Consider the following 25,226-nt stretch of genomic DNA (forward strand, 5'->3'; position numbering starts at 1 on the left):
TTTCTTCAAAGTTACTTGTCTTCCTAGCTCCTTTGTTGACTCGAAATAGCTTGCGAAATGTCTTGTTCAATAAATATTCTCAGTGTTAGTTGAACTTAGTAACAAAGAGGTTCCCTGGACCACAGCCAGCAGCCAGGGGAAACTTGCACCTGTCCGCTGCTCTTCTTGTGCAAACTTTGAGCATAAAGAAGACTTAATACAAAGATTTCTACTACAAATTTTACTATAATTTTATAAATACTGCCCGTGGTTTTACCAGTACTGTTCACAATCTAGTGAGAATACGGGTATAAAATATAAGCCTATGTTACTAGCTGATAATATTGATTTCCATCGGTGAAAGATTTTTTAAAATCAATATTTTTTTAAGAATTTAACATATTTATTAAATATGAGCAATAAGTATTAAGTAATTTCCTTGTCAAAATGGCAAGATATATTTACCATTTGCACCATAATACCCACCACCTGTATATAGCTACCAATAAATACATTAATTGATTGATATTACCATTCCACTCCAACTAGTCAGAAAAGTCTGTGTACGATAATATTCCAGGGGACGGGGAATTATTTTTTTGTAGATACAATCCGTTCAATGCGATCCGGACAATACAATGCAGATTAGTGGACGCACTTGTATGACTTTCTATACAAAGAATAATCCGTTTGATGCGAGGCATCTGACACGTACGATCTGTGGACGTCTGTCATAATAAGTCAATATGAGATCAGAGGGCCTAGTGGGAGTTTTCAATATTTTCATACTATTAGTATCGCGTTAACGTAATCGCAAATTTATATCGAATTGGAACAGTTGTGCAGTAGTGACACTAGATGGCACTGTTCCAATTCCTTAGAAATTCGCGTTTACATTAACGCGATAGTAACATTATCAAACTGCCACTAGGCCGTCTGATGTAGGAAATCACACACACGGGCGAAGTCACCGGCGTCAGCTAATGTTGCCTAAATGTTCTTCGGTTATCGCATATAATATGAGTTATGCACTGATGAGTCGTCGGTATGATATATTAGTGTAGTGTAGCTTAATTATTACACTATTACACTTTATCTAAGACAAATGGGGATAATTAGTGAGCCGTAATTGCTACAAGCTTCACACTGTTCTTCCGAATGCTTACACAACTGGTGTAATTAAGGAATTAATATCTAATACAGTAACGAAAATAATCTATACTAATATTATAAACAGGTAAAGTTTGTTGAGCTGTGATAGCCCAGTGGATATAACCTCTGCCTCCGATTCCGGAGGGTGTGGATTCGAATCCGGTCCGGGGCATGCACCTCCAACTTTTCAGTTGTGTGTATTTTAAGAAATTAAATGTCACGTGTCTCAAACGGTGAAAGAAAACATCGTGAGGAAACCTGCATACCTGAGAATATTCTTAATTCTCTGCGTGTGTGAAGTCTGCCAATCCGCATTGGGCCAGCGTGGTGGACTATTGGCCTAACCCTTTTCATTCTGAGAGGAGATTCGAGCTCAGCAGTGAGCCGGTTATGGGTTGATAATGATGTATGACTAAGCAAATCCCGCGACAGTGTCACGTGACCGCCTTTGTTTAGTGCTTCATATAAATTCATACTAAGCAGTGGGTCTACGACCCGGTCGCGGTCGCAGGTCGCCGTCGCGGGTCGCGATCGCCAAAAACCGAATGCTGCCTTAAAGAATGAGAAACTAAACCGCTTATGCATCCGAGATCTGCGATGACTAGACTACATAAAATTATATACGTCTGGTTATCCAGGCACTCGTTCTAATATGAAACACGACTTGTTTGCCATTTCCCGAAAGGGCTTATACTGCAATAGTTCCCCGTCCTCTAAGCCACGGATATTATGCGCGGACAAACGACCCGTTGTGTGGTTTATGACTGTACCGATGGACGGATTAAGTGCTAGTGATTTGTTTTACAGCCATTTTCTATAACCCATCTATTTCGGTAAGTTGCTTAGGAACGTTATTCAAGTGATAAGTTCTTATGGGAAGGTTAATCGCTTCGTAACGTAACGCGTTACGGCGCCACGCTGCCTGGCTTCCATTTCTCTCATGAATACGGTAGCAGACTTAAGTTATCACTACTGTCGAGCGTCCCGAGGCGCACACGTTTTTTTTTTGTATAAAACTCTTCTTCTTCTTTGTCTTATTTAAAAAATATCTTACTCCTAGAATACTAGCTTACGCCTCGCGGTTCCACCTGAGTAGTTTCTATTTTCGGGAATACCAACAGGGATAAAATATGGCCAAAAAGCGCAGTGTTGGTCGACCGCCCTCACTGTGGACTGACGACATCAAGCGAGTGATGATTACTAATTATAATAATATGGTTAAATTAATTTTGAGATAAAAATTCGCGAAAGAAAGGAATGGTTTCTGTTGTCGTTACAGGCACCTAAGACGTAACCTAAGGCTTAAGACTTACGCATAAGCATAAGGATAGTGTAGACATAGCAACAGTTCGTAAGATCGCGTTCCTTGCCTTACGAAGTAATGTACTAGGTATTTATAGGCAATGATTTTCCACTTGCTATTAGATGGTATGTATGCTTGCTCAGCTAATTATCCCTATAAATAACTATGCCTGCAAACCCAACATAATAAATTCGTAAAAAAAATCTGAAGTAGGTGTATAAATAAACGAACCCGAGAGAGCGTACCGAAAATTTGCTTCTAGCTCGAAAAAATTTTAAAAAGCAATATTCTTCCAAAATGCATACCTATTTGTTATGCACTCGCGGCACTATGCCGGATATTACGTGCAAACTAATGTCCCGATACGTTATTTATTGACTCCACCGGAGTTTTAATGGCAAATACATGCAAATGTCGTTTTAGTACTTTATTTTGGCTCCTTGCTGCTTTGTTTCCAAATGTTACCTTGTTTGTGTTTAACAAACTGCTGGTTACCAAACTAGAAACTGGCATTCATTTATTTAATAGTTAAATTAATTGTAGTTTCTAAATAATGTCGAAACTTTGAAACTCATATTTCTTTGATAAAGTAAATATGAATTGTAAATGTTTTGCTGTGGTTTATATAATATTAGCAAACGTCCGCGACTTCAGGTGGAATTCAGTTTCTCAAACCCCACGGGTAGCCATGTATTATTCCGGCATAAAAAGTAAAATCTATAACCATTCTAAATTTTAGCCAAATAGCAAATAACAAAGATACTTACACACTTTCACACTTACACACGCAAACTTTTTTCACCATTTCACCCATTTAGCTCTAATTCCCCTATATTTTATCTGTATATCTAAAATACGAGGATAAATATAGCATAAACGCACAGCCATGACAAGGTCAACGTCAACAAACATTGAGGGATTTGACGACCTATCTGACACTATTAGGAATGCACAGTACCGCGTTCGATTCCCGTCTCATTAAAATTTTAGGCTTTTCTATTTTTTGACTTTGCTCTTATGATATTTGGCTGAATCAGTATTGTCTGATGGCATAGGAGTAGGATTCTATCTAGGGGGAGCCGCTATACCCAAATAAGTAATTTTCACATAAGTAGTCGAGGACGTAGACAGGATTTTATACGGGGGGAGGGGGGGGGGGTTTGTCAGTACTACACCCATGTCTAGTGGTGGGCTGCTTCAATTATAGTAAGTAGTTACTAGTTTTGGTTGAGGCCACGCGATTTGACGTTCCAGTACGGGGCTATTTAGAAACGCTGCTAGTAAAGTCGTTCATTACAAGTAATATACACTTTTACGGGGGAAAGCATGCGAAATAATTAAGAGAATCGTATTTCACTTACAATAAATATATTACCTTGGCTTGGTCACGCTCCAAATGCATAGAGGTTTTAGTTTATATTTCTTAGTAAAACTGGAAGCGTATTTGTTTTACTATAGTTATAAACTACATTCGTTTCTTTCCTAAAAGGTACTAAGCATTTTTAAAATAATTTAATGTTCGTTGCTGATTTATTTTATATTTTGTCGTTTTTAAGCAGAAGTCTTGAATTATGAATTAATTCTAAAATAAAATACTTTAGCTGTATAAACTTCAGTGTTGACACAAGATATTTTTCAAGTTAATATTTTACGACATTTGAAATACACATACTTATACTAAATGATAGTTTTTTAGCAGTAAGAATCTCTGAGCCGCGAACGGACCGACTGACATGGACTTTTTCGCCGATTGAGACACGTGATATATTTTAATTTCTTAGAAATTACATGTGATATATTTAAATTTTTTAAAAATTACACGTGATATATTTTAATTTCTTAAAAATTACACGTGATATATTTTAATTACTTAAAAATTACACGTGATATATTTTAATTTCTTAAAAATTACACGTGATATATTTTGATTTTTAAGAAATTAAAATATATCACGTGTCTCAAACGGCGATAAAGTCTATGCCTGTCTATCCGTTCGCGGTTCAGAGATTTTTTCTACTAAAAACTATCATTTATTATGAGTGTCTATTTCAAATGTCGTAAAATTTAAAAGTTGGACATGCCCCGGACCCACGGCACCGAATCGAAGACAGGTCTTATCAACTGGGCTATCACGGTTCTTAATATCACAATATCAATGGAGAGTCTCAGAGTAAAGACAACCAGTTTATTATTTTGTGCCGAAAACTTTAATATTGCCCAAAAACAAATATTGAAGTTGCCACAGGCGTGTACCGTTGACAGGCAAAGTTGAAGTAAAGTATCTTTAATATGACTGCTTAACAAACTTTGACGATTTGTTTTGATTAAGTTGAAAAGGAAAACTATTTAAGTATCCTAAGACGTTCTAGCCTAAAACAGTCAAACTTTACTTGATGGATTGTAGTGCCTATTAATATTATGAAACGCTTTTTTTAAATTGTGTTTTGATTTTTTTTTAAATTACATTTAATATTGCAACAGTTTTCAATCAGTTTTTGTCTATTGGATACATATATCCGTATATATATACTCCTCCTATAGTATCCGTTATCTATTGGATACGTAAATTGTGAATGTATGTTGCCTATTTTGTTGTTGACTGAATATTTATTTTTGTTCAAATTAATACTTATTTCTTGCTAACTAGCTCACGCCGCGCGGTTTCACCCTCGTGGTTCCCGTTCCTGTAGGAGTATGGGAATAATAAATAGTCTATAGCCTTCCTCGATAAATGGGCTATATAACACTGAAAGAATTTTTCAAATCGGACCAGTATTTCATGAGATTAGCGCGTTCAATCAAACAAACAAACTCTTCAGCTTTATATAGATATAGATTTGCCGTACTTACTTGTGTGTAAGAACTAAGTTTGCTTTTTGTATTATTTTTTATACGACAAAAAAAACTGTCTGTAATAAAAAAAAGCCATTTTATTCGTTTTGTTTGCTAGCTGTACTTGGTATCGTCAGGGCTCGGCTTGGCTAATGTCCAAGGCTGAATTAGAACTACCATACATCAAACAACTGAGAAGATCAGGAGTGCTTGGAACTAGTCTCGAAGTTTCGAGTTTTTGGTTAAGCTAGATTTATTGTTTTCGTACAGAGTTTATTTATTATAATAGTAAATGACCAAGCTTTTCTGGATTAAAAACATTTATATATATTATGTTAGTTAGACTATAAGATAAATATAAAATATATTTATGATAATTACACATTTTGTGTTGTCTAATTTATCCATCAACAGAGCAAAAGTTAAATCTAGAAAACTTTCTTGAATAAAGTTTTAATGTATAATGTAGGCAAGCATTATGAAATCATTCATGGGAATAAGGTTTACACACTTTTCTTTGATAGCGCAGTGGATATGGCCTCTGCCTTCGATTACGGAGGATGTGGGTTCAAATCTAGTTCGGGGCATGCAAACCAACTTTTCAGTTGTGTGCATTTTAAGAAATTAAAATATCACGTGTCTCAAACGGTGAAGGAAAAAATCGTGAGGAAACCTGCATACCAGAGAATTTTCTTATTTCTCTGCGTGTGTGAAGTCTGCCAATCCGCATTGGGCCAGTATGTTGGACTATTGGCCTAACCCCTCTCATTCTGAGAGGAGACTCAAGCTCAGCAGTGAGAGAGCCGAATATGGGTTGATAATGATGATGATGATGACATATTATGTTATCTTTTTTACAGGTTTCGTAAATCAATTGGCGTCCGACAGACATCATAGTTCAACGTACAACACGAGAAGGTGAGGATTTCAATGTTTTATTGAAAGTAAATATAATTTTTACAGTACAATTTAAAAGGAAAACTATCGCTTATAACAGAAAAAACCGCGGGGGCGAGGGTATGTGAGAAAAACATCCTATAATATAATGCATGTTGCTGGATGCTGGCGCTTCGAGACCGTTGTGCTTAGAGGTCCATGCAAGAGGCTTATTGACAGTGGACTTCTATCGGCTGATAATAATTATGATGAATATAACTCATTGCCTTTCACCTGTTAAACTGGTACATGAGTGTGTGTATGCCACTAAGTGAGTGAGTGTACACAGAATACTGCTATAATAACCAGAATGCTGAAATTAACCATGGTGATAAAACATCCCGGGATGATTTCATCCCATAGAGCTCTACCACAAAAAAACTAGGCATCGCTCGGCGATTTGTTAATGAAAAAAATAAAAGACATTAAAAAATCAATTGGCTGTTAGTTACCACCCTACCACCGTAGACGTACCGTCAAACGTTTTCGCGTTCCGGTATGATGTCGTGTAGAAACCGAAAGGGATGTAGATTTTAATCCTTTTCCTAACAAGTTAGCCCGCTTCCATCTTAGAATGCATCATCACTTATCATCATGTGAGAGTGTAAGGTATGATTGTAGTCAAGGGCTAACTTGTAAAGAATAAAAACAAAAAATATATCATCATTAGCCAACAATATTCGACTCACTGTTGAGCACCAGTCTCATCTCAGAACGAGAGGGATTAAGCCAATAGTCCATCAGACTGGCCCATTGTGGATTAGCACACTTCACACACAAAGGGAGTTAAAATTCTCAGGTGTGCAGGTTTCCTCACGATGTTTTTCCTTCGCTGTTTTGACACATAATATTTAATTTCTTAAAATGCACATAACTGAATAGTTAGAGATACATGCTTCGGACCGGAAGCGAACCTACGCCCTTGGGATCGAAGGCATAGGTCCCAACAGAAGTGCCACAATCACATATCCTTCATAAAATGAGGTAAGTCTGACCATGCAGGCTCTCGTTACATTTACACCTCAAACAGGGTATGTTTTATTTGAAAGAACAAAAAAAATATATACGGATCTTATTTAAAAGTTACACAAGAGAAGTTTACCGGTCAAAGTTAGGTAACTCTGTTTCAAAGGGAATGTTTTCCTTTTGCGGTCATCCGCAGGTAAGAGGCGGAATGGAAGTGGCATTATCTTTCTTGCCTCAGTGATCTTGCCAGAAAGATTTTAAAATAAGTTTCGATAGATAAACTGGACTTTGATTCAATGACAAGCTCTTGACTCCTATCTCTCCTTAGCCTGATTCTCTTTCTATAATCGCAAACGCGTTAAAAACTAAAAAATGTATGTAATGACATTCATTATCGACAAGTCACGTGATCAAATTGTCGGTCGCATCTATAGTTCCCATATATTTTATTAGTTTTTGAAGTCTGTAGAAAGAGAATCGACATTCTACATGGCTACAGGCTCAGGTGTTAAGTGATATTAGATGGAAGTGGGCGTACTAGGAAGTGGTACGTAGGTTTATTTTAGCAATGCCTCTGACGGCTACTACAATGTATCATACCGGAACGCTAACTCGCTTGGCGATACATCTTTGCCGGTAGGGTAGTACCTAGCCACGGCCGATGCCAACCAGTACACATTTACAAATTACTGTGTGTATGTTTGTTAGTATTATTTGTTTAGTTTGTGGTAATTCTTTATTGCTTATAAAATAATGTAAAATGCATCGTGTTAAAAACATAATGCCTTGAGGCGTTTTTTAATTACCATTTGTGATGTGGACAGTGTTAAACAGTGTGATTATTTATATTTCGATAAATTATTTACGTATGAGTTATGTATTTTTTTTTTGAGAAATAGACTATTTGATATCGTATTCGAACTATTAAATGATATTGGGTCCGTGTCCCCGGTAAACTAAATAAGCAACGATACTTCAGAATACACATAAACCTTGAGCACTTTGCTCGTCCGTAAACTCGTCCCAACCTCACTTACGTAGATGAGAATGTATTCCGTCGTATCTTTCTTTATCTTTATAGATATTACGTATGAAGAAGCGACATGTGCAGAAAAAATATTTATATACATTCTTCACAGTGGTGTAGCAACGGGAGGACCGGGGGGAGCACAGCCCCGGCGGCTTATGTAACGCCAGCTACACACCATCAAGTTTTTTAAGTAAATAGGGAATACGCTCGCGCTTGACCATGACCTCACCTTAGTAAGTGTAGATATAGCCTAAGATGAGAATTAGGAAAATTCTCTGGTATGCAGGTTTCCTCACGATGTTTTCCTTCACCGTTTGAGACACGTGATATTTAATTTCTTTAAATGCACACAACTGAAAAGTTGGAGGTGCATGTCCGGACCGGATTTGATCCACACCCTCCGGAATCGGAGGCAGAGGTTATATCCAATGGGCTATTGCGGCTCTCATATAATAATATGTACCTATTGATAATAAAATCAATAGAAATCACAAGCCATTTTCAGTCTAGTTACATCTTTAGATACTCATATTATTTTTGATTATCGGAAAAGCACTACAAAAATGCACTACTTTCCTTTCATCGTTGACACAACGCAAAAATCAACGCTAAGCCCCGGTCATTCAGAAAATAATACTTCCGAACTCAAAGCAAAAATAAACGCAGTTGTTTTCCTTATACTCCATTATAGTAGAAAACAGTTTCTATTTCAAAGCATCTTTTCGGAGCAGACTTCGGATATTAAAAACGCTTCAATACATTATTTATGGATGCCTCCGTAGTATCTATGAAAGTATAATAGTCATATGTTATCGAAGAGTTATAGACACATTATTTAATATCTTATTTATAACCGAGGGTGGAAAGGGGCTCATTATGACTCGACACCCATGCGTTATAGTGATTATTTGTTAATAATTGTAGCCTAGTAACTAGTAAGCGCAGTGTTGGCCGACCCCCCACCAGGTGGACTGACGACATCAAGCGAGTCGCAGGGATTCGCTGGATGCAGGTGGCTCAGTATCGTGATGTTTGGAAGTCCCTACAAAAGGCTATGTCCTGCAGTGGACGTCCACCGGTCGATGTGATGATGATGATGATGATGAATTGTAGCCTGTTTATCAGATACTACTTGACTGATGATTTAGGTTTTAAAAAAGGGAAACAATTCAAGGTTTCTCTTACGAACTTCTATGTATTTGTAAATTTTGGCCGAAACTATTGAATCCGTTTGAGGTTGTCTTTTTAAACAGATTTGAAATGATTCTAAATTTAAATGTTTTCGTGACAGCTCTGGAAAAGTAAGACACCTATGCTTATTTCTGAAACCAAGCAGCATTGTAATTTGAGGCACATATGCCTCAGGTTTATGGATAAAGGGTTGCTCTGTAAAGAGTCTATTTTAAAGGGTAGCTCTGTAAAGAGCGCATTTTTATTATTTACAACCTTTATAAGTTATCGTTTGACTACAATCTCTGCTGATGGTAAGTGATGATGCAATCTAAGATGAAAGCGGGCTAACTTGTTAGAAGGTGAATGAAACTTTCGGTTGCTATAGTACTGGACCGTTAAACTGTTTGGCGGTACGCCTTTGCCGTAGGGTGGTAACTAGCTACGGCCGAAGCCTCCCACCAGCCAGACCTGGAACAATTAAGCAAACCTCAATCGACCCAGCCAGTATGAAGGTGGGTTTTAACTAACTTTTACAACACAACGCCGTGTCCCAAAATCTGTAGCAAGAATCGGCTCTTTGCTAGCTTAGTTCTCGAACTTTCTGCACGTATGTTCGGTTTGTAACATGCACTCTAGGACGCCGGTTAGGTTAGATAGGCGAGTACTGGCCTTAATCTGGATTATAAGCAAGATAACATAAGAGTATCTTTTTAATTACAGTTAGATATGGACAAGATTCTGCCAACCCGAAAGAGCATCCAGATATCAAACAAAATTAGGTCAACGTTCCTTCGCCAGCGCATTAGAACTCTCGTAAATAGGCCAGTCCCATAATTCGAGCATCAAACGCTAAAGCAATACGAATCAATTCGAAAGTCCCGTGCCCAAATTGAAATGCAAGATTTGAGTCCGACAAACGTGCATTAATCCAATCCCACCTATGCTACCAAAAACGGTCAACCTCGCTACAATGAGTATTGCCTCGATAATTCAAAGCCGGTAATTTCCTTCGTGTCAGTTCCACCCCACTGGCTGCCGTGTCTAATCATTATGCTGTAGTGATAGATTCTACCCGTCTCTCTCGCATCTATAGCGTTCAAACGAGATGGGCATTGTACTCGTTCTGCGTTGACAACTTATCGTCACTGCGTATGACGTTTGCGGTTAGAAGTGATTGCGGGTTTTAATAAGATGGTGGTATTGTAAATAAATGCAGTTGTATTTTTTTCTGTAGCTTTATGAAATGCACTAGCGGATGCCCGCGACTTCGTCCGCGTTAAAATCGATGTAAACTTTCAACCCCTATTTCACATTCTTCTATTTATATTACATAATAGTCGACCACGAGATAATTAATTTTTTAAAATGCACACAACTGAAAAGTTGGAGGTGCATGCCCTGGACCGGATTCGAACCCACACCCTCCAGAATCGGATAGGTCATATCCACTAGGCTATCACGGCTCTTTTCAGTTGTATGTATTTTAAAAAATTAATTATCTCGTATAAGCATACTAATTCCGCTATTAATTAAAAAGTTAAAGTTGTCAGTTTGATAACTCAGAATCTATTAAAACTAGTAAGATGAGATTTGGTAATGCTATGTATTAATTATATTTTTAGAGTAATAACAAGAAAATTAAAAAAAATGTTTTTGGGGTTCATATGCAAAGTGAAAATGAATTTGTTATCGTCTAGTGTGGGGTATCGTTATCGATATTTTTGCGCATTACTTCTAGGATTAAAGTGCTAACTTAATCTACGGAATCCTACACTGCGCGTAGCCCGACACGCACTCGGCCGGTTTTTTAATATTTACATTGTCTTTTGAATATGATCAATAAAAAAACTTCAACAGTCAGGGGCTGGACCGTAGTCGTACTCTTTTCTAACACAGTTTTCTCCCACTAGTTCGTGAGGAATGGGAGTGTTGGTTATATTTACAAAAAAAAACAATTATTTGTAAAAAAAATGTTTTCTTTGCCGTTTGTCATCAAAGCTGTATTAGTCCAGCGGGTGGGGATCGGTCCCATTCTATTTTGAGTCCAGCCTGTGACGACTCTAAGTCTTACAAACTTTAAAGGTATAATTCAAATTATGCAGAGTTATTAAATAATAATCTAATCTATAATAATCTAATCTATAATATATATCTATAATACATCTAAAGTGATGAATATATGATTAACGAAGGCGTAACCATTTAAACGACCTTATAAACATACTCAGAGTTCGTGTATTGATAAACCACAAAGAGTTCGTGTATCGATTATATTTTAGGGAATCCGTGATAGGTGAACCTCTGAGACTTTAAAAGTATTTGTGTTATTATGGACATAACGTTGATTAATGGGTTCTAATTAATAGACGATCACATGCTGATTAAAACATTTTAACCTTTGGAAGATCAACAACACTTGATAAAATGTATGTTTATATACTTATATTTTTATATGAGGCATTTTGAAACAGTTACAGTCCCCCTTACCTTTGAGCTTTTTAATACAAAAATATTTATTTATTAACTTACATAAAAGTGAAAAGTTATACCGAAACCGCCACCAGAACAATATTCGCGTTTACTCGGTGCACACGCACTGAATAAAATGATAATGGCTCCAACTTTGCGCGTAATTTATGCACATACGCGCGGCAATAAAACAAACGCTTAAAATAAATTAAAACCGTCATATTTCGTTTTTAAAACGACTACATTACCTTGTTTTGGTCACGCTTCGAGTGCTTTTAAAATATCACCTAAGTGAATGTAGTACGTATATCATTTAAATGTAGGTATATTTTTGTTTTTATGGGCCCATTTTTTATTACATAATAACCTACATGCTAGTATTTAATTGATGTTTGTCTATCTCATGATCAGGAGTTATGTGTTATATTCAAATATAAAAATAATCAAAAGTTTTGAAAAAAGTCAAATTAGTAAACCGAAACTCTACTAAAAACAAAAACTAATAAATAGGTAGGTACTTATTTTTTTTAACAACGGTACAGTTCAAGATTCTTATTAATTGATTATGAAACATGGTTAAAACTCACGTGATACAAGGTCGAAGTATGCCCAACTAGTTTCGAACCCATACGGGGCCCATAGTAATGGCTGTGTAATAGCTGGCTGGTGGGAGGCTTCGACCGTGGCTAGTTACCACCCTACCGGCAAAGACGTACCGCCAAGCGATTTAGCGTTCCGGTACGATGCTGTGTAGAAATCGAAAGGGGTGTGGATTTGCATCCTCCTCCTAACAGGTTAGCCCGCTTCCATCTTAGACTGCATCATCACTTACCATCAGGTGAGATTGTAGTCAAGGGCTAACTTGTAAAATAAGTTACGTAAAGTAAAAATATAATAAGTTTTAATATGAAAATGCTGTAGCATTACATTATTTGAATCGCAAGCATCCAGGACTTCTCTTGAACGTTCCCGACCTCACTTAAGGAGATGAAAATTTATCCTGTCGTTACAAGGACATGTATGTGTGTGACGGAACGTGAGGAGTGTGCAAAAATTTTATCAAAATTTGTTTTGCATATGGAACGAGACTTGTTGAGAATACTGGTTAGTTCTTTTGATTACATTACCACATCTCAGGGAAATGTAGTAAGTACATTTTTGGTTTTTTATGCAATGATAAGTTAACTGCTATTCCACTTGGTGTTAAGTGACGATCCAGTCTATATCATCATCGTCATCATTATCAACCCATTTTAGGCTTACTGCTGAGCTCGAGTCTCCTCTCAGAATGAGAGGGATTAGGCCTTAGTCCACCACGCTGGCCCAATGCGAATTGGCAGACTTCACATACACAGAGAATTAAGAAAATTCTCTGGTATGCAGGTTTCCTCACGATGTTTTCCCTTCTCCGTTTGAGACACGTGATTTCTTATAACCCACACCCTCCGGAATCAGAGGCAGAGGTCATATCCACTGGGCTATCACAGCTCAAACACATAGCACAGTCTACATGGAAGCCCGCTTACTTGGAAGAGTTATAAGTTTATTCTACTCATATATATCTCTTACGGTTTCTACGCGGCATCATGGTGAAAAGCTAAATCGTTTATCAGATTAGATCAGACCAAAGTTAATTTAGTTAAGAATGCTGCAATCGAAATTGTAGACGAATACATATAGGTACCTAGGACATACGGTCCACTTAGGTAGGTCCAATTTCGAGAAAGAGGTGAACCGCAGAATCAAAAAACCGAAGAATCTAACTCGACTGGGCAGCATTCTTAAAACTCCGCGAAATCTTTTCGTCCGAAATTTTTCGTCAGAAATGAGGATATTCGCAGGAAACCAAAGTCACCGACATAGCTCAATGAGTTGCGAAGCTAAAGTGGCAATGGACGGGGCACATAGTTTGAGAGCCGATAAACGTTGCGGTCCCAAGGTGCTGGAATGGCGACCCCGCATTAGAAAGCGTAGTTGGTCAACCCCTACACCAGGTGGATAGACGACATCCAGCGAATTGGAAGGATTCGCTGCATACAGGTGACTGAAAAATATAAATAAATCAAGGTATGATTCAAAATAACACACAAAATACTGAGGGCAAAAGCTAATTAATGTAACATAATATATCCTATTAATTGTCACAGCAAAATGTGTTAACATCAGAGAAATGAATGTATGCTAACCGATATCATACTTTAATTTAATGGATGCATTATCACTTAATTTTAACGTACAAACAAAAACGTAATTGATATTATGTATCCACCGATTTATTCATATTACATCTTCCGGCCCATTTCAGATAATTAAATATCCTTTGACCAAAAAACTTTGCCACTATTTTCCTTGTCCTGCAGGATATGAAAACTTTTTGTTTCCTTTCGGCAGACCCACTGAGGCAAGAAAGATAGATGTCACTTTCATTGCCTCTTACCTGCGGATGGCCACAAAAGAAAAACCATTCCCTTTGGAAACAAAAGTTAGATAAATTTGACCGACAAACTTTTTGTCCTTTATTAGGGCAACGGAAAGTTTTAAGTAAGTTTAGGGTCTTCTTTTTCCATTTCTAGGGTTCCAAAATCGAATAAACACTTTTAACATGTCTGTATATCAATTATTGTCTTATTACTAGTTCAGTATTACCTACAAAACAAATGTTGAGGTGAGTTACACATCACCTAAAGCTACGGACGAGACACTTTACATAACACCACGTCCCGTCGATGTCCTCTGTCTACGTCTTAAGTGCATACGGAACCTTAAATTAACTTATAGATACTGAGCGAAAAGTAACGTTTAATATCAATTTTTGTCTCTCTACTAGTAAGTAAGTTTTAGAGTACAGTAGTACACTGAAACTCCTTCCATATTCGACTGTATATATTTTTATACAAGAATAGGGTCACGTTTGACCTTATACCTGATGCTAAGTTTAGATATAGTCCAAAAAAGGATACGCACTCTTGCCTTTTGATGGATATTCACTCTTGTTTAAAAGATACCCAGGTTATAAGAATAAGAATCAGTAAACACAGACTTGGGAAGGGTATTTCAAACCCTAACGGTGCGTATAAATAAAGGAGAAGCTGATGATGATGATGATGATGATGATGATTATGATGATGATGATGATGATGATGATGATGATGATGATGAAATCGGTATACATTTTTGAGCAATTTATGTAGGTTTATTAAAATTTTTTTTTTTTATTATTCTCATTTAATTATTTGTCCTTTTTAAGAATAATATAAAAACATAATACAAAATACTATTAAAAATTTATAAAAAAATTAACCTTCCCGGTGCGGGCCATTTGAGTGGTCAGGGCTCCAGAGTGAGGAACCTCCTCACAATACGCGTCGTCTCAAGTGTCACTTCCTTCTGTATCCGACTCTCCGACTCTAAGTAAAAGCTTCTTACGATGTTAGTCGAAGCTTTTATAAGACCATTGACTGATACAACTTCCGGAACAAAAATAGTTGACTCAACATTTCACAAGGCGGTAATCTCGTGAGCAAGGTTTTATTAAAATATTGTTATCTACATACAATAAAAAATTCTTAATCTAGTGCATGTCCCGACTGACGGCGTGCCGCATAAGCGGCTTTCACGGCGCACGAAAAAGAAAAACGCGACAAGTTTCAATTTGTCCTGAGTGCAAGCGGGCGGTGTTTTTATTTCAGCACAGTAGCCCGCGTGTACTATCTTCGTCTGCGTGAAATTCTGTTTCTTCTTTCAGATAACTTTTTTTTACATCATATAAATCAAATAAAACAAATCATAATATTGCTTAGAATTTTGATAAAAATCTATTTTTGAAAACCACACGAAAATCTATTTACTAAATCCAGGACTAGGTATAAACAGAAAGAAAAGCGATTTTTTTTATTTTTTACCTATTTACCACCATAACTCGACTTAATGGAATATTAGTAGACACTCAATTTCTTGTTTTAACATACTTATAATCATAATTAGTCTATTTTAATAGCCCATGTTCTCCTGGTTGATCATTAGCAGTTACCGATGAGTGGAACCGAGGTCAAAACGTACTTTGCGAGACATGAGGTTGTGTAAAACCACCAACTTCCCAATCTCATTCTACTGCGTCCAATGGTCAGCTTCTGAGGCTTTTGATTTCTAAAAATCTAATCCAGTACATTCTTGAGGTTTTCTTCCTTTTAAGAATTTTTTGTTAATGCTGAGATTTTCTTTCTTCTAAAAATTTTACATTACCATTGAGATTTTCTTTCTTATAAGAATTTTTTATTACTAATGAGATTTTCTTTGTAAGAACTAAAAAAAAACAGCCTTGTAAGTAATACACGAGCAACTCTAGATGCTGTTTCGTGTGCCATACGCTGTCACTCAGGACAAACACTCATTTATAAAAAATACAGAGCCCTAGTGGAATTGAAATTCCAAACTTAAACACTAAGTTTAGATCCGTCCAGATCTTCTCCGTTGGTTGATATATAGCAGTTCTAATTCAGGCTTGGACATCCGCCAAACCGAGCCCTGACAATACTAAGTACAGTCAGCAAAAACCGACCTTTGTGAATAGAGAAAAAAAAATTTTTGGTATGGTGTCCACAGCTCTTTCAGCATTATTGTATTGGTATCATTATTTAGTATTTTATCGTCATAATATATTTTATTATTATCATAATTTAATATTATTTTAGTTTTACACGCGTTTAACTGAGATGTACTAAATTCGATTTATAGAAAGAATCCCATAAGGTTTTTAAAAATCAGATTTTTATCCCATTTACTTTTTATACACAATGGTTCAATGATGGTTCTTAGTTAAAAAATTTGGAACAGTTAATTGGAACTATATGAAACTGATTTAGTATGTTCGGACGAAGGTTTATTTGGAAAAAGAAATCGAACTCCTCGTATCCGTAATAGTATAATTATATTAGGTTTAGTACTCAGCCACGTTTCAATTGGAAAATTTCTTCTTCAACATAGGCTCGTAATACTTCTGAGGGTAGGCAGTGTATGATTGTAACTATGAAGTGCCACTGATTGTAGTACAATATATGAAAATGGTTCCAAAACATTTACCGAAAAACGCTTTTAGAACTTTACATGAACTACGAAGAGTTTAAATAACTTTTTCTGTCGACGGTACAACTTGAGGCGAACTTTAATATTTGTCGTCGGGAAATATATTGAAGTTTACGGCTGAAAATATTGAGTGTCGCCTTTGTTACGCTATCATCTGTGAGGCTTCAATGGAACGTCTGTAACCAACGTTCACAGTTCTTACTGTGTTCTTACTCTTTCTTGTATTCTTTCTTCCCTAGTGTGTCATCAGCCTTTTTGAGCCCACTGCAGGATCAGGTGTCTCATCTTCTGCTGCACCATCTGCGACACTGGGAAGATAGCAGCTTAGAGTGGCATAAGCTGTTATACGTGCTAGTAGCAGAAATAGTTTCTAACTCTTAGACGAGCACTAGAGGCATAGTGCTACGAAGGCACCATTGTGTTTGAGCCTACCAAAACGGTGGCCACAGAGGGGGTTTTAGTGATAAGTCCCACATAACCCATCTTGTCTCCCAAAAAGCTCAGAAAGAGATTTGCCCTCCCGTAGCAAAAAAAAGCGTCCTTACAAGACAGGAAATGTAAGGAGTATCCAGTCAGTGTAGCCAAACCCATCACGTTGGGCCAATGTCGGCTTACGGTGACAATGTTTGACAATTATAATACTTGTCAAATAAACTGATAATAATTATTTATCATCATCATTATCAACCCATATTCGGCTCACTGCTGAGCTCGAGTCTCCACGCTGACCCAATGCGGATTGGCAGAGTTCACACACGCTGAAAATAAAGAAAATTCTTTGGTATGCAGGTTTCCTCACGATGTTTTTCTTTTACCGTTTGAGACTTTACGTGATATTTAATTTCTTAAAATGCACACAACTGAAAAGTTGGAAGAACCCACGCCTTCCGGAATCAGAGGCAGATGTCATATCCACTAGGCTATCACGGCACTGATGACATGATAAGGAGGGACCGCTAAGTTCGCCGCTCTCTGAAACACATGGTTTCTACTGTGTGTTTCTGTTTTTGGGAACTTGGTGTAATTCTCTACAGTAACTTCCGACGACTTCATAAACATAAACGTACCCAAGTGATGTCTTTATTCAATTATTTTTTGCTAAAAAATAATTGAACTTAATAAATTATTTTTTCCTTTTTTTTTTATTGTATTTTATTTTATTTATTTTTTTTATTTTTTTTTTTATTGAGAAAGAATACAATAAGGAACTTAAGCTAACTTATCCTAATAACTATACTTTTTTCCTAAAGAATAATTGAACAACTTTCCTTTCCAAGTAAAAATAATTATCAAAATCAGACCCAGTAAAAAATTATGTGCATTCGTAACCCTTTAAATTTCAAGCATATATAACATTATCGCCTTTTTTTCGTCGGTTGAAAAACATAAATATTTTTGTCCAATTAAACTTTGCAATATCAACTACCAGTTAGAATTTACTACATCGCTAAGTTTCCATCTTTGAACCTCTCAGACGGTACAAATCGTTTGATCCTGCGAAAGCGGAATCACTAGAACCTGCAGTAGTTCCGACTCCTTGGTAGGCAGCGGGGTGTGAAATCCTCTTAAAGGATTTGCCTTCCACCCGAGTTGATCATATTATCTCTGAAATAAAATTAAAAACTGCAGTAAACTCGTGCCGCTATAAACCCTTTTAGATAATAAGCTTTAGTTTAGTTTTAAAATTTACCAATGACTAACGATTTTTTTAACCCTAGATTACTAAACCATCTACCTTATTTATTATAATATTATATATGTAATTATGTATTGAAATAATAGTATAATATTTTTGATTAGGTCTATAGTTTAACTTTTTTTATTTTTATTTATACATGGCCAGGATTTCTCCTTATAGTATGGTATGATAGAGTTTAGATCAACCACGCTCCTTTAGAGAGGGTTGGTGGGTTGCTAATTCTTTAACTATCATACAACATACAGAAATGTTAATGATAATAACCAAGAAGGACGGTTTTACCTGCTCTCTAAGTTAGAATTTCGTAGCCCAACCCAGGATCTTGTGATTCGAAGTCACGTAGACTTTGGTCGACAATGACGAATAAAGAATATTGTGGGAGCCGATGATACACAATTTACGGCTGAATTAGCAGCTTCCTTTTTTTTATTCTTTACAAGTTAGCCCTTGACTACAATCTCACCTGATGGTAAGTGATGATGCAGTCTAAGATGGTAGTGGGCTAACTTGTTAGGAGGAGGATGAAAATCCACACTCCTTTTCGGTTTCTACACGACATCGTACCGGAACGCCAAATCGCTTGGCGGTACGTCTTTGCCGGTAGGGTGGTAACTAGCCACGGCCAAAGCCTCCTACCAGCCAGACCTGAACCAATTAAGAAAATCTCAATCGCCCCAGGACCTTCGTCTTGTAAATCCACCGCGCATAAAACTGCGCCACAGAGGTCGTCAAAAACAATACTCACGTAGTCCCGTCCAGTTGATTCCTTTAAGAAGGGCATCAATAAACTACGAGTGCGTTGGCAAAGAACATTGATTGCTTCGATTAATAAAAAAATGAAATTTGATTAATTTTACATGAAAAAAATTGTATAATTTTTTTCATACAAAACAGCAAATTCATAGGTAAAGACCTAAATTGTTCTCGTATATTATTATGTAATTTAATTCTTAATTCAGTTACAACCATTTAGTTGTATTTAGTAGCTTTTATCTGAAGTCGGTTAAAAAGGTACCTACCTCTCTTTGAACTCGAGTCTGACATCAAAACGTGGGAAGCCCTAAAAACCTGAACACACGAGCCCTTTATCAAAGCGAGCCTCATAACGCGCCTCACGCCGTGACAGTGTCATCTCGGGGGCACTTCACAAAGAGTTTCTAAGCGACTCTGTTTCTTGTCCGCTGTAACATGCGGGGGAAAAAACATGTCAAAACCCTGCTGTCTTGTCACACGAAATTTCTGTAACGCTGCGGTTTTGTTTAAGTAAAACACTTGCGGCTGATTACTTTATAAAAAAATCAAGTTAAATAATAAAATTCATTATAGACAATAAGTTTTTAAAACAAGAATTTTACGACGTCTACAGTTTAAGTACTAGCTACCTTAACTAGATTTGGTAGATTTGTGTCAAATATAATACTGAATGCATAGCTTAAAATATTATTATACTCTTGATGTAACTTACTGTATAGATATTTTATTTTTGGAAAACAGTTTGGTTATGCGTTCGCGAAGCAAAAACATGTTCATTACTTCTCTCTATAAATGTTAGTTTTTTGGTAATTTAGATATAACACGCCTCCCCGTTTATTACAAATGTATTTCCTTTAATAGAACTCCTGATTAGATAAATAAATACCGTTCGTTTTTGTAATTTTCTACACTTATTCGATTTTTTAAAGGTTACAATACTGTCTAATGGACAACAATGCTGCGGTCTGCGATGGAACGCTTACTTAGAAAGTGCCTATTCACTCTAGCCTTGACGATGTTTTAGATTAGATGTAGGTGACAGGAATTACAAACACCAAATAATATAGACGGTGAATAAACAACAGAAAAATATGACACTAATATCTATAAAGGCGAAAGTTTGTGTGTGTATGTTTGTTCCTTCTTTACGCTGCGGCTACTGAAGCGATTTGGCTGAAATTTTGAATGGAAACAAAGGCTACTTTTCATCCCAGAAAAATCTATAGTTCCAGCGGGATTTGTGAAAAACTGAAATCTATGCGGACGAAGTATATTATAAAAAAAACGTCGCGGTTTTTTCTCAGTGTGATACCACATCAACTACATGTCTCCCTCAGATCCACACTTGGAAACATCTCTGTGAGAGCCTCTCGTTTATGGCTCCCGAGCGATTTTTAAAGGACTCCCTTTGCTCGGTATTTTGATTCCAAGTCTTTTGTGTCTGAGTGGATTCTTAAAAGATCATCCCACATTATAACTAAACATTACAAAGAAAATTTTGAGCTTACGTTTTAATATTATTCAAACTGAAAATTTTATTTAAAGAAGATACAACAATAATTCGATATTTTAGAATTTATTACATTTTTTTTACTACTACTAGCTAAGCTAAACATACCACGAGTGCGAGACGAATTGGCTTCCTTATGATTAGTGGTAGGCGACTACAGATCCGCATCGTCGTATGGACGCATTGCACAACACGAATTTTTAACTTTACTAGGTACGATGTGGATGAGTGGATGCCTACGTTTAATGATTAGCTACACAATTCTCATCATGGACTTTTTTGTAGATTAAAAGATAAGAGAAGTATTTACCAATACATATTTTTGTTATATTTCTAAGGGATTAGACAGCGTTTTCTATGAAGGCACACACACATTTCAAACGATTTACAGAAATCTTAACAAATTTTATCAAAAACTTTCTCATCAATTACTCTATATATTAGTGAAAACCGCATGAAAATCGGTTCTTATGTCTTTAAGTTAATTGCAAACAGACAGACAGACACGGTGATAAGCTTTGTTTTTTAAGAATGTATAGCTGAATATGTCCATAAGCTTAAGCTTGACTGCAGTTAATCCCAATGGAAAGAAATTATGAGGTGTAGGGTAACGCTGATTGTAGATGCCTATTTAGAGCTCATTTTTAGTCAAACTGAGCCAATTTTGATAATTTAATTCCGTAAATTTATTCAAGCTATGCAGGAATTAGGAATTTCTATGTTACAAAATATTTTTTTTTTACATCAACAAAGCAGCTATTGACTAATCATTTTGAATGAATTTTCGTTAAATCTTTAGAATTCTACAAAAATGTTATTACAAAGTTAACAATTAGAATAAAAAACAACAGAATTAATGGCGGTTAATCATTAAAAAACTCTTTTGTATGAATAAAAAACCTCAAAACAATAGAAGGCTGTACAATCGCGGAAGGTTGTTACATTTCAACCCTACATGAACATCCAAACGTCCTTAAACCGTAAACACGGCGGCAAAACGGCACAAAGGATTCACACCTTAATTAAATTGTTAATAAGAATTAAAATCATATGACAAAAAGCTCACACGCGAAACAACTTTGTTCAAAAATCAACGTAGCGGGAACATATAACGCTGTTTGTCATATTCCCTTGTCATTTAGGGATATTTTGGGATGAGATGGCTGGAATATAAAACGCTTGTGGAATTCAAACAAAAGGACGCCTGGTAATAGGTGTTTTTTTAAAAAACAAAACTCTCAACAAGATATTATGATAAATCTCAAAAATATACGGAACCAAAGCAGCCGAACCGCACTATAATTGTTCTAAATTATAGTGCGGTTTGGCTAAATATTTAAACTCTCTATTTACTGGAAAGCTAACAAATCTAGAGCCGTGATAGCCCAGTGGATATGACCTCTGCCTCCAACTCTGGAGGGTGTGGGTTCGGATCCGAAATCCGAATCGAATCTTAAATTAAGAGTATTTTGTCGGACCTGGGTGACTTTGTCGCATGGGTTCGTCGACTTTTCGCGGATGATAGCAAAATAAATAAATCATTATAGGATTTGTTCCGCTTAAATTAAGGGAAAAATCTTCGACATGCTTTCCCTAAGCTTACACACTGAATATATAAGAACATATATACTTGCAATCCTTGATTCCGCATCCCCTGTATCATTAATTCAAGGAAAGGATATAAATGACATTCAAACATAAAACCTTCTTTGTATAAAATTCGTAAAAACAATAGAAGATCACACAATTACGTTACGCCGCTGTAACGTTTTATCCCTACATGAACATTCAAAATGTGCCTAAAACGACAATGGAGCTAGTCAGAGGATTAAAGCTCATTTTCCAATGGTAATAAGAGTCAAAATTGCCTGAAGGATAATGGAATCGTGCACGTGTATTCAAAAATCGGTGGCTGGGGAATGGTTGCTTGTATGTCATACTTTCTTGTCATTTAAGGTTATTTTCTGATAGGAGATCGCTGTAATGTAAAACGGTTTTATCTTAAAAGCTTTGATAATAGCAGAAGTCAGTAAGACTTTGTTTTTATACTCAAACCCGTGTATGTTGGTATTGGATTTCTTTCATTACCTTAGACAATTTTTAAATATTTATGATGGAACGATTATTGAGAGTTCCTAGAATTAGATATTTTATGCCCAGCACGGTTCTTTTCCCTTACTACCCTCTTAGTCTCTTTTGCACTGTGCAATCAAAATCAATTTAAAAGTCCTCTTAAATTTTTTGCAAATAGACAGAGAGACTGCGGCTTAAATTCTTCACTAGCCATGCCCCGCGATTTCACTCGTGTAGTTCTTGTTCTCGTTCACGTTCCATTCACAAAAAACTTAGCGTTCTTGTGAAGTGATAATAGGTTTAGTACATACTCGTAGGCTATCCCCTACAACAGCACAAATTTTACCTCTTTTTAAATACAAATACAATACAATACAAATACAATCCTTTATTTGCTGATACAGTTTACAAGGTCTTAACAAATAAATATAATCTGTTCTGTATCACGCCCGATTGGCATGCAAAATATTAGTTACATTTACAGTAAATATTATGTCATTCCAGAAATTACTTTTAATAATGAATAGAAGAACAATATTAATTAATTTGAAAAAAAGAAAATACAAATAAAAAATAAATGAATCAAAAATCAATTTACATCATATTGTCAAAAGAATAAATTTATATTAAAATGTCAAAGTTAAAAATTCATTTATGTCATAAAACGCATTGTCCAGGAGAAACCTACGCAGATTATTTTTAAAACTAATTAAATTGTTCTCCTGTCTTATACGCTTTGGTAATTTATTATATATTCTAATAATCATCATGCAGATGCTCTTATTTAGGAAAGCAGTGTGGTGGGGAGGAAACCGAAATCTATCTCTGCAACGCTCACGATTATGCCTTTGAAATAATCTGTCGTTCGTTCTCAGAAATAATGCGATTTCAAATATATATAGGGATGTCACAGTAAATATCTTTAATTTTTTAAAATAGGGTCTACAACTTTCCCTTTTCTGCAATCCACATATTGCTCTTATGCATCTTTTTTGTGCAACAAAGACATTTGTAATGTAGCTAGCGTTACCCCAGAAAACTATCCCATACCTCAGAATCGAAGCAACTTGGGCATGATATGCCACAAGTAAGGTTTTATTATCAACTTTCTTGGAAAGCATAAATAACATGTAAGAAAGCTGATTTAACCTAGAACACACATATTCAGTATGCGTTTTCCATGAAAAATGTTTGTCAATATTTAATCCTAAAAATTTCGTTTCATAAGTTTCGTCAATTACTTTGTCGAAATATTTAATGTTTAAATCATATGTGATATGGCTCCTTATATTCTGAAAATTCATTAGTTTTGTTTTATTAAAGTTTAACGTAAGCGTATTATCGTCCAACCAATTCATTATATCTAACAGACTGTCATTTATAGAATTCTCGTGTTCAGTAATGTTCCTATTTATATAGATCACAGTGCAATCATCCGCAAATAGCACCATGGGATGATTTGTTGAATTCGGTAGATCATTTATATATATCAGGAAGAGTAGTGGAGCTAATACACTTCCTTGAGGTACGCCGCGAGTAACAGTTTTCTCTTTAGATAAATATTTAGTCTCAGTTCGCGTATTCATGTCGATTCTATCTATTAGTGTTATTTGTGTCCTATTTATGAGGTATGTTTTCAATAAATTTAGTGCATTGCCTCTAACTCCATATTTACTTAACTTCGTCAATAGTATCTTGTGATCAACATTATCAAAAGCTTTACTTAGGTCCATAAACAATGCTGATACAATTAGTTTGTTATCTATGTTTGTCATTACGTTATTAATAAACTGATAAATCGCCGTGTTAATCGTTTTTGTTTTTCGGAACCCCATTTGATTATCATTGAATATATTGTTTTTCTCAAAAAATGAGTATAATTTATTATATACAATTTTTTCAATGATTTTCGAAAATATAGGAATTAAGGCTACAGGTCGATAGCATGACATATCATCTAGTTTTTTAAATAATGGTTTAATAATAGATATTTTAAGTTTATCAGGGAATATACCTTGTTCCAGGCAGAGATTTATTATATAGCACAAAACCGGCGAGATTGTTAGACAAACATATTTTATAACTTTTGTGCAAATGTTGTCATAACCAGTACTATTTGTATTTTTCAAATTTTTTATTGTTAATATTACATCCTGAGTAGTTATTGGAAACATAAATAATGAATGTGGCATATTTGCATCTAAGTGTTTGATATAATTTTGATTATTAAGTTTCCTTGTATTTTGGTTAACATAAAATTCGTTAAATG

The 25,226-nt window shown here is 35.8% G+C and overlaps 1 protein-coding gene across 2 annotated transcripts in view; it reads left to right on the plus strand.

Moving 5' to 3' along the window:
• LOC112052546 (connectin) overlaps positions 1-25,226 on the plus strand; it is a 311,702-nt gene that overhangs the window by 234,398 nt on the left and 52,078 nt on the right. For both annotated transcript variants that reach the window (XM_052886048.1, XM_052886049.1), the window contains one exon: positions 6,127-6,184. The gene's annotated coding sequence lies outside the window, so the exon portion shown is untranslated. The remainder of the gene's footprint in view (positions 1-6,126; positions 6,185-25,226) is intronic.

The sequence above is a fragment of the Bicyclus anynana genome, chromosome 16 (genome assembly GCF_947172395.1).
Source record: "Bicyclus anynana chromosome 16, ilBicAnyn1.1, whole genome shotgun sequence".
Classification (NCBI taxonomy): domain Eukaryota; kingdom Metazoa; phylum Arthropoda; class Insecta; order Lepidoptera; family Nymphalidae; genus Bicyclus; species Bicyclus anynana.